Below are 12,096 nucleotides of genomic sequence, written 5' to 3'. Positions count from 1 at the left end.
GATAATTGTCCCCACCAAAATCCTATCGTACGCGCAGAGAAAGAAGGCGTGGTGGTAGCGATTAATCATTGTCGTTGTTCGGCCCAATGTAATGTGGAAAAATTAGCGCCCCTTAGTCCCGGCCAATGAACGCACGTTCAGCTTTAATTAAAGCAACGTGAAAATAATTTCAAGGCTGATAAAACGTTTTATCAGCCAGCGGACATACAGACCGCGATTTTCGACTTGAAGCCGCGCGCAGAAGTGCAAACTATCGGCCAATTTATATTCCCGATTCGCATTTGAGAAATGCTCGAGAATTTATTGGCATTGGTTACCTATGTGACTTATGTGGATGAGAGTTTCGGAACAACAAACGCTGCAATTTTTCCACGTACCCCGGCTATATTCTCCTCTCCCTTTAAAATCCTTTTCCCACTAGGCACGTCTCCCTATTTCTCTCGATCGCCGACAGTTTTATTCCATTCTCTATACAAATCAATAAGTTTTTGCAGTCAATCGTTTGTTTCTCGGTTTATTGAAAATCTTAGCACGTTGCTCTAGATTAAATCGTATACTTGATTGCGGAAAATCACGAATCTATATCGTCTATGCCTCAAACAAAATTCCAATAATCATTATCATGACTTTATATGGGAATTTGAATTTTCTTTGACAAGTACGTCAATCCTACGTAAATCTTGCCTATGAGACCTATCGATTAGCGCATAAGTGAGACAAGCAATTACAGTCGTTAAACTTTAATAACCTCCAATGTATTAACATTCGACACTCGTGAATAAGAAAGGGAATATTGGATATCTCAATTCGGAATTACAGCTGTAACGTGGAGAAAAGGCAAAAGATCCAGCAGCAAATATGCTTATTATGCATTGAGAAAATGGAAAATCTCCGTAGGACTATTTATACAGGAGACAGCATAAATCGATAAATAAATTAAATTACTATCCCATATAAAAACACCATGTTTTTCTCTTCATCTGTATAAATCCAAGTTTTCACCATCTCTACATTATTGAAAATGCTCCATATAGTCTCAACTATTATGCATTACTCGGCGGACATGTTATTTACGTTATTACTCTCGTCATTTATTGGCAACGACCGTGGTGCAAGACCGTGTTTTACTTTTAAGAAAATTCACGGTTATGCACACGGATCGATTTATCGGCATCGATCATTAATAACGTGGGACAAATCAGAGTCAGCATATTAGCGAAATAACATTTCGCTAAAAAATAATATGTTTAGCATATAATGGAGCTGGCTGGAGCTCCCGGAACCGACTCCGAAACTTGGTGTCGATCCGATCGGAAGTACCGGCGGCTGACTTGTCGTCGTGAGGTCGCGGCGGCTCGAGATGTGCCACTCGATATCGGCCTCGAGCCGATGAATGGAGCTAGAGCCGCGCCCCGCTCGAACAGTCACCTTGAACTCCACGGACCCGGCCGAGGGATAATCGGTTCGAGTGGCTTTCGGCGAAGGCAAATGAGCGAGCGTCGCAATCACGCGAGAGTCGCACGCGAGACGACGCAACAAGTGCAACTTTTTTGCGACCGGGCGCACGCGAGCACCGTTGATGCCATCAATTTACCGAGTCCTCTTTGCACTTCCTCAACTGTGAACGTGATAGGCTGGGGGGTCGGAGGTTGTTTGACTGACGAGGAAGATCCTGAGATGAAAGGTGGGGGTGTGGCTGACAACCAGTGGCCCAGGATGCGGCCACTTACAAACTAATTAAGACGATTTGGACACGCGAGCCAACCGCCTTGACTTTACTTTACGCTACGACTAGTCCGTAATGATGATTTTTCCTAACACGCTCGGCTCTTTTCTCCTCTCGTCTCTCTCTCTCTCTCTCTCTCTGTCTCTCTCTCTCTCTCTCTCTCTCCCTTTCTCTGTACATGGGCGCGCGTGCATTCACGTGATCTAACTGGTAAACGTCTTATGCGGAAATTGTGTGGAAGTCTGATAGTCGAATGTATAATGAGGCGAGGGTTTTATCAGTCTACAATGCTATTGTTTTAATATCTTCTTTTACAATGACGTCCGAATTCAGAACGCATTTCTTTTTTATTCGCATCTCGTTAAACCAAAAATAATTGGTATCTTGTTTAATCTTGCGATACAACTACCATTGACAATGATATTAAAGTTAATTGTCTTGCTTTTTTTTCTTTTTTTTTTTTTTTTTTGACGAATCGAAAATAATGGAGTATCTCTAAATCTAGTATAATGACAAATTTTTTAAGCAATTATCCGAGTATTAGTAACATTAATATATATATATATATATATATATATATGAGCTAAAATTTATATTATGGTATATATTGTCCATTAAACGGAATCACAAGATTTTATCAAAATTATGACTTAAAGACTGTGTCCTATAATTTTCAAATTGACGCCCAGATAGTATTTATCTGTCTTCAAGAACAAAAAAAAAAAAATAATTTGTAAAATTGTATTTATTATTAAAAGTCTTAATTATTAAGATTTATAAATTTTAGAAGTAAAATATAATATAAGTAGTGATTTTTAAGATATTCATTGATCTAATCGTTCTTAAATTTTGAAAAAAATTCCAAATAAACGAGCTCTCTGCATAATATTTTTAAGCATATCTTTTATGGAGAATATAAATATGCCGCTTGTTTAACAACTTAGCGATCTATTATTTTGGGAATATAAATTTATTTTTATTTGTATAAGTATGGATAAATAACATTGGTTTATACGGTTTATACGTGACTTTTACACGCTTAACGAGCTACACAGTCTGAATTCTAATCAACTTTGACCCTTATAACTCGGAACTCTAGATACTGGGTAAAACTTCCCTTAGAAAAGAAAAAGTATAATTTAGATCAATGATTAAATAAATCTTGTAGCAGTGATTATAGGTTTTAATCGATGATGGTATTACCGAAAGATAAAAATATAGAACTATGATGTCATAAAATTACGTCTCTCCATTGAAATAAATAACTGCAGATTAAATTGAATCGATAACAATAATTATAAACAATAATAATAATGAATGGGCATAAAATTAAATAAAATCTGTTATTTAGGGTATGGAATTTATTAGAATTTTCCTAGAAATGAATTTGCGCATGGCTGCATTGTAAATATAAATATAGGCTCTCGTATCTCCAATAATAACTGCATGTCCACGGATATATGAATTTAAGCTGATGTGGCTGCATAATTATATATACGTGTGCGTGTCTGTGTGTGCGTGTGTGCGCGTGCGCGTGGTATATGCATTGTCAATATTATTATAATTATACGTAAGCAACTATAGCGAAGAAGTTAGTGTTATCTAATATAAATAAATCATCGACAATAACGTGTATACATACTATTGAATGATATGATATACTAAAGTACGATCGTCTTTTTTTTTTCTTTTCGAAGTAACGTTCTGAATATGAAATAATTAATTATATACGTTCGAACAATAAACTGTCTTCAATAATATTTTTTAATATGCTAATTTCCATGGCTTAACAAAATCAAAAATTTCCGCTATTATATTCAATTGTAGATATTGGATATTTTTGGTTCGAATTCACACTTGGTTAGAAAAAATTCTTGTCACAATATTTAACAAAATTATAATTAATTGCCTTATAATTTCTTATATTATTAATTTTTTTCTTTTACTTAATTTCTTATTCACAAACGTATATCGTATTTCTTTTGTAGTATTTTTAAAAATGATTTTCTGCTCCTCAGTAGAATTGTACGTGTTTACGCATTGATATATATATATATATATATATTTATTTATTTAAATTTGATCTTGAATTGCAAACAGAATATGCATTATTATTTATAATTATACTTAAATGATAAATAAGCTTTTCGGTTTTGTTAATTTTCATATCAGTAGTGTACAGTATTATCGCATAATACACCTATTAGTAAACTTTATTCAAGCGAATATAAAAATATTTAATTATAATTTTAATTTAATTATAAAACGAACTAGACCCTAGAATGCCATGTAAAGAGTAATTGTAAGAATGGAAAAAATTCACTTGAATATTTTGTATCAACTGCGAACTACGAATTTAAGAAGGGATGGGCATGAACGAATAGTTACGACCATTTAATCTGTATTCCATCAAATCTACGAAGGGCAGACTTATTAACTATTTTTGAAATTATTAAAATTTTCGTGACGAAATGAGCGATATTTTTTTTTTTAACGTTTATGCAAAGAAAAGAGCGACTGACCGCATTAAAATCACAATGAAGCTCGCTCTAATGGAGTTAAAAGAGGAAAATATTATGTACTGGCCGATTAGGAGACAACGTGGAGGGACTAAATTACAAAGTGTAGGGATGTGCTTATTATAGAAAGTTGCTCTCTTTCTCTCTCTCTCTCTCTCTCTCTCTCTCTCTCTTTCTTCTCTTCTGTTTACTTTCCTTCACTAAAGAGCGTTTGTCTTTTGTTTTCTGCATTATCTACTTTCGATATACTGCCAACGGCAGAGCTGACTTGGCGAGAATATCAAAGTGACAGGACATACTACGAAAAAGACTCTTCAGACACGCCGTACCTTCTCATATTTTCTACATTTATTCACATTTATCACATTAAGTTCAATGTCTCCTTCATTATTCCTTAGTTCCTTGTTTGTCGATGATGAATAAAATATTTGTACTTCATTCGTTGCTCTTATGTGTAACTCTGAAAATAATCTAGTTTGACCGTACAAGAAATCCACTGACCTTAATTTTCATATATATATATATATATATATATAAAGAAAAAATACTCTTTATCAAATAGAAGCTAGATTTTGCCAAAAGAATCGAATAAAAAATTTATTGTCTATCTTACTTTAACGATCGAGCGACATATTTTGCTGATAAGCTCAGTCTAAAAATTTGCGCTCGAAAGCCTACTTTTCATTATTTGACAATTTCTACTGTTAGCGGTATTTGTCATGGGGAAGAGAGGAAGAGGTCGTACAGCATTACTCGATTGAAATATTAAAATCCATAAAAGTCGGTTAGACGATACTTGCTGAGAAAATTTCTCCAGATATCCCAGTCGTCTTTCACGTAATTAAAAAGGATACGGCATTACGAGGCGCCAGCGTCATTCAACTTTCTAGAAAGATCCATACCCGGGACGCGGAAAGAGGCGCGTAAATGGTCGAATGCAATATTCAAATACTAGACTCGGAAAATGCGAGCTGAACGTTAACGGCCCGCCCCACCGACGTAATGAATGCATTAATATCGGGATCGCGTGTCGCGTCCGGGCGGTTATCGCGCGACGTCAGGTCGTGCTGGACGTGCCCGAGCCTACAGTTTATAATCTATGCATAAGCTGCGGATCGCCTAGTCGACGACACCGGAGCTCTGCCAGGGAAAGCGCCTCGTCTGCCGGGCTTGCGAATATCAGCGGATGGACCGAAATAATGCATTGGAAAGTTAATTGGAAACTCCGACATCGGACGTGTGTATTTGTAAAGCCCCGCTGACGAGTCGTGCGGACTGGTTGGAAAAGCCCAACGCCGAATGTGGACAATCGTCGAAAGAGTCACGTTTTATTATCGGCCATCAAAATTTGTTGTAAATTTTAATAATAAACGCTTGTGCATTTTTCACTGCTCAAGCAGTTTTATTCATCGATTTATTTATCGATCGATAGGCTGCCGCTTGATTATATGCGTTTTAATTTACCATAAATCATGATATTGGCTCGCGCAAACTAATAATATATCTGCCATTAATTCAATATTGTCCTATCGCGCACCAAGTTGTTATTAAAAAGGTATATCCTCTGCTTAATATCGGTACGTCTATGTAACGACAAAAATATAGTCAAAATAAACTTGTATTTTAAAAGAGAACTCGATCATTTAGCAGGGATGGTCCGAGGAAGGGGGTCCGATCATAAATCATAAATCAATAAAGTAAAAAATTTACGAGCATACAATTTCCTTTAATATACATTTTTTCAATTTTCTCTTTTTTTTTCTCTCATTTCGTTATTTCTCTTAATATTAAATTAAATAGTTGATTAACTAATTTAAGGTTATACGTTGTCTCCCACATAAGCTCTTGTCATAGATGACAATACATTTGCATTAGTGTAATATACGTAAAAAGTGAAAGAAGTTACTTAATCAGCCACAGCCGTTCGATGGTTGTCATTAATATCAACGATAAAATTAGCAGATACGAATGATATCGTAGCTACTTTACTGCATAATCACATTATTAAACAGAGGTTTGTCAACGTATTTAATGCAACTCATCGATTTTTAACGATCAATGCTGACGAAAAGCACAGAACGCAGGCAATTTCACATAATCAGTCTGTTAACGAATCATGTTATGTAATATTAATTTTTCTTCGTGACTCGGACCATTATAAACAAAGGCGCAATCTAATATTATTTTTGTGTGAATAGAGAAAACAAAAACATTGAGAAAAAATATCGATTAAATGAAACATTGATTAACTTTGGTAAATGAGTAATACAAAAGCAATTAGTCGAATGATCAATTAATGAAAAACAAAAAAAGTAATATCCAGCAAAATATAACAATCAGGAAAGAAATTGTTGGCGAAAGGTATAGGATTGAATAAAGGATGGCATAATGTTGAAATAGGAAGCTTAAGTATTTGGCACAACATAACATTAAAGTTTATTATAGCAAACGAATCGAAAGCAGCAAACCATAATTCTAAATAAATAAAATACATTAGTACAAATAATAGGTAACGAGCATGTGAATTATTTCGACCGATGAATATTTTGAAACTGGATCAATTGGAGTAGGACATGAAAATGATACACAGAAGTACCGAGAATCAATATTACACATAGAAAAATAGAGTATTGCCATACATTATGTGAACGTCAAGTATACTAAAAAATAGAAAAACCGTTGGATAATAAATTTGAGAGACGTTAAAGATGTATTTAATCAGATGATAGGCGTATCTTAGGGAACAAACGTCATCATATTGAATAAGTTGCACAAAATAATCAATAATCATTGGAAAGTAAGCGCGATGATAAAATAAATTTGAATGGTTACATTAAGTATATATATATATATCGGCACGTTAAATCAAATCACATTTAACATTCAAAATAATTACATTAAACTAAAGATGAAAATAAATTTGTTATTACTTATTAACTAGACCGCGATACGTAATTCAATAAACTTTCTCGTACGTTTATTAGTAAAATACGAATAGAAAATAATGGATCAAAGTAATTTTAGATTTTTAATAACCTACATTACGAAAAAGAAGCCAATGAGATTTCAATTTGAAATTTAAGCGATTGTATGAGTGTTAAGCGGTAAAAGGAATTACGTGAGTGAATATGTATTGATTATAAAATTATCGATCCATCTGATTTTGTTATGAATCCTCTGATAGCCAATAATTGTAATGTTAATGTTATTAAATAAAAATTAAAAAAAAAAAAAAGCCAAAAAAAAAAACAAACAAACAAACAAAAATAATAATAATAATAATAATAATAGTAATAATAATAATAATAATAGCAATCAAGTTTTATGAGCTTCATTGTAATAATATATGGTTACAAAATTTGTCAGTCGAGTGAGAAATTAGTGAGTAGAACGAGGAGTTGCGAGTACAATATTTAAATTACATTCGCCATTCTACCAGAACGCCAGCTGTATGTTACATTAAATATTCAGCGGTGCAAATCTAACATACAAACCCAAATCACCAAAGAGCAAGATCATCGATATATGTTAAAAATTCAGGTCCGATAAGCACCCAAGCCATCGCCAATGCGGCTAACTGTTCATCTTTTCGGATAAGTTCGGCAATTGGAACATATCTGAACAAACCCTGGGGTGATATTTTGACGGGCTCGGTAATCTCATTTTGTGCGAATGGAAGTTCCTTTAACATTATTTGATACGAGGGGTAACGCTCCTATTCCGCTCACTTCATAATTCTGGCAGCAATTTTATTTCGCTTCAATCTTCTTTTCTATTGATTTTATTGTTAATAGGGCCGAGCAACTTTTCCAAATATATATATATATATATATATATATACATACATATATATTACCTAACTATTTTGGTTGATTATTTTTCTTGGAATTGAAATTACATTAATTACGTATGACCGTGGATAAAATCTATTATTATAACCGTAATTGATTATCAGTCTCCTGGGCTTTACACGTACCCGCGAAAATTTAATTCTAAAAAATATGTAAAATCATTTTTTACGTTAGGACAAGATCGATCATATAGTTAGTTGCTTCTACATTGGGAGCATGGACATCTTTTACAATGAGGTAATTTTATTAACGGGAGATGCTGAGGCAAAATTTACGCTTTTACGTAGAAATATATGAAGATTTTAGTAAAAATAAAAGAAGAAATTACTATTATTACGTTTTTTTTTTGTTTTTGTTTTTGAAATCTTTGTCTATTCATTAAATTGAATAATTTTCTGCTAACGATATCTATGAGACTAGCAGTTATTTAGTCTCTAGCAAGGAGGAGGAAGAGGAGGAGCGCAATAATTATCGTGAAATATCTTGAGTCTTTACAATTTGATTGTTCGAAAGTAAGAATTTATAATTAACAAATGATCGTGGGAAGAAATTTAGGTCGATCGATGTTAATAAGTATCTCGACACGAATGAAGGAAAATTTAGCAGAATAGAAACGAAAATTAAATGAAAATGAAAATTAAAGAAAAACACACACACACGCACACGCACACACACACACACACACACACACAGAGAAGAAACGAGTAATACAAATATATTGGAATGGTTAGCTGAAAGAATTATAAATACCATTGAACATTGATGGATAATAATTAAGTTACGCGGATTAAGATGGGTGGATTGTATGATTGGATGAGCAAATAAAAGGGAGATTTATTGGATTGCATTAGGAGAGCTAGCAAATGAAAAGTTAGATTCAAAGATTAAGATCTTTATGTAAAGTGATTGTGTCAAATAGAAAAGAGCAGCAATTTATGTGAATATGGGAGGTAACTTTGCAAAAATTCTAACTAATCGAAGAAACGAGGTATTAATTATGGAAAAATATGGATTCATAGCTTTAAGAATTTAAATGTCGATTACTTGCGTGCGCGGTATTCCGTTGTCAAACAATTTTAATTCCGATAGCAAACGGGTCTTAGTACTTAGACACAGAATAATTGAGCGTCGAATATTATGACGTCATATGTCAGGTTTCCTTTTCATAATTTGTCGGCTTAATGCTAGAAAAATAGCGCTTAAAGTTGTATTAGATAAATCAGCAGCGATTACAGCTATTGACATTACGATAAGAAAATTCTGTAAAACTTGCATATCAATTAATATTAATATTCTAACAATAGGCTTTTCACGATAAAGCTTTCTCGAGCAGACCTTTAGAAATTAATTTCCCTTTAAAATACTTTTGTGCATTTTTCTTCGTTACATGAGCATGTTTTTCATGCATTACTCAAAGAGACTGAGACAGAGAGAGATATAGAGATAGAGATAGAGATATAGATAGAGAGAGAGAGAGAGAGATGTATATAGAGATATAGAGATAGAGATAGAGATAGAGAGAGAGAGAGAGAGAGAGTCTGAGACAGAGATAGATAGAGAGAGAGAGAGAGAGAGAGAGAGAGAGAGAGTGCGCGTGTGTTTAAGGGAGAAGAAAAACAAAACAAAACGAAATAAACGGGAATGTCGGAAATGGCTAACGCAGGTAAGCTATTCGCTGAACTTCCTCGTTTTGGGCAAATAAATTTCTATCTGTGGTGGGAAAATGTCAGCAGAATGACACACGGGACCATTGTCATGGGAACAATTAAATTAGGCCCATGACGTGGGTTAGTAGATTGAGGAATACCCTACGGCTTTCCACCTCCGTAGTGTCTCTCTCTCTCTCTCTCTCTCTCTCTCTCTCTCTCTCTCTCTCAATCCACCCCACTTGGTATTGCCTTTTCTACTACAGCATTCTGATTTTTAGCATAAAGCAGTCGGCTGGAGATGTTTCTTAAAAATAATATCACGTCCCGTGACTTCTTGTCGAACGAATAATTTCGATAGTGTACATACTCAGTCGAAAGAGAATACAAAGCAGTTGGTATGCAAAACAAAGAGAGGTGGTGGGTCGTAAGAGGATGGTTCCGTAGCATGAAAAATTCAGCTTAAAGCTAAAAAATTTAAACTGTCTGGCCGTGCTCACTTTTAAATAAAGTCATAAAACATACATTCCAATTTTTCTTTCACTCCAGCATTTCTTTCTTACCTTTCTCCCCCAATATTCTGCCAATAAAATTTAAGTGTCTACTTTGAGAGTTTTGCCGTAAAAAAAACTTGCTGAGCGTCGAATTCGTAGATAGATTCGAAGAGTGGAGTAGAGCTAAGTTGAAATCGACCGGCTACTCGATTCGAAACGTTTTAATTAAGTTGGAGATTGAATACGTGTACACGTCACTGTAGCATAAAACTACGTTGATTGCAGATTCTAAGATTAAATAGATACAACCGACGTTCATCTGCACTTTGAAATCGCTGTGTATTTGTCATTTACGAAAGTACGTTATTGAAAGGAGATTGGGACAACGTAATAATTGACTAGTCAATTGCCAATATTGTTTAACGTTATTCGCTGTGAATTTCTTACTGCTCATTTTAGCATTGAAATAAAAATCAATGACTGCACAAGCGAATGGCTGGACTTTTATAATAATCGATTAATAATCAATTGCCATCAATTGGCTGGAAACGAATGAAACAGTAATTCACGTAGAGTACGGAAGTTTGCGAATTGGGGAGGTTAAAGGCCTTCGTCATAATATACAATTACGATATTAAATCATTTTAACATACAACTTCTTACAAGAAGCGACTAAAAATTGTAAAAATCATAGATCGTAAACATTAATTTCCGTTAAAATTATAGTCGAAGGAGTTTTGAAATATTGACTAAGGCAAGATCATCCCCCTGAGATATTGAGATTTCTGTTTCGAATGTGAGAGTTTTTGACGAGTCATGCTATCTTGAAGAATATAAAAGAATTTTATGCAAAAAAAAAAAAAAAATGATTTAGAATAAAATGAGCCGCGAATCTATAATGATATAGATGCAGTTAATCGTTAGTAGATCAGAGTGACCATTTTTTAAATATTTTAATTAATATTTTTTAATATAAAAGTACTCATAAATGATTGAATGCACTGGAAGGAGAACCTTACTTCTCTTTAACGAAAGACCTATTTTTATTTTTAAAAGACAAAGTTTATATATTTTGAGTTACGTGAGATTGTTGAGTACCTTCTTCACCTTCTTCTCAATCAACTCTGCTATTAAAAATAATAAATACAAAGTCAATAAAAATACATAATGTTGTTAGGGCTTACGTCGTGGCATCAAATGGCGCTGGAAAATGAAAATATTTCCTAGACAATATTCATGATGATAAGAAAAAGGAATATTTACAATTTACATGACGATTTGCCAAAATAATACCGAACCCATATAATTTGAGCTGAAATTTATGTATTATTAAGAGACCGTATTTTCCAAATGAACAAATATTGATTTGTCTTTTACATGATGAATGAACTGATCAAATGAATTTCAAAAGCTTCCTCCTTCAAAGATGGAAATCCGCCAGCTATAAATCAATATATAAATATGTAATTGAGGCAATGCTTGAATAAGTACAAGCTAGTTTAAGTTGAAGGACAGTTAGGGGCAAAACCTTGTCATTTCTTGAAAAATGCACGAAGAAGACTCTCGCTCACGTGCAAAACGAATTAATCAGGGATATCTAGAAGAGCGGCGGCAACTCTGGATAACTTAATTAAAGGTCGTAGACCCATAATAAAGCGTATCGCTCGATTATAACTTGGCCGTAATCTCCACAGTATCACGTAACAGTTTGCAAGTCCGTATAATTTCTTGTAATCACAGGAGCGTCGCGATGCTCCGTGGCCTCGGCACTGACAACAGCTAGTCCACACCCTCCATTCTCTCCGTATTCTAGCCTATTTATACATACACTCCCCCCCCCACACACACATACACGTGTAT

This window comes from Ceratosolen solmsi, unplaced genomic scaffold (genome assembly GCF_000503995.2).
Source record: "Ceratosolen solmsi marchali unplaced genomic scaffold, CerSol_1.0 scaffold10, whole genome shotgun sequence".
NCBI lineage: Eukaryota > Metazoa > Arthropoda > Insecta > Hymenoptera > Agaonidae > Ceratosolen > Ceratosolen solmsi.
Note: the sequence above shows the minus strand (reverse complement) of the source record.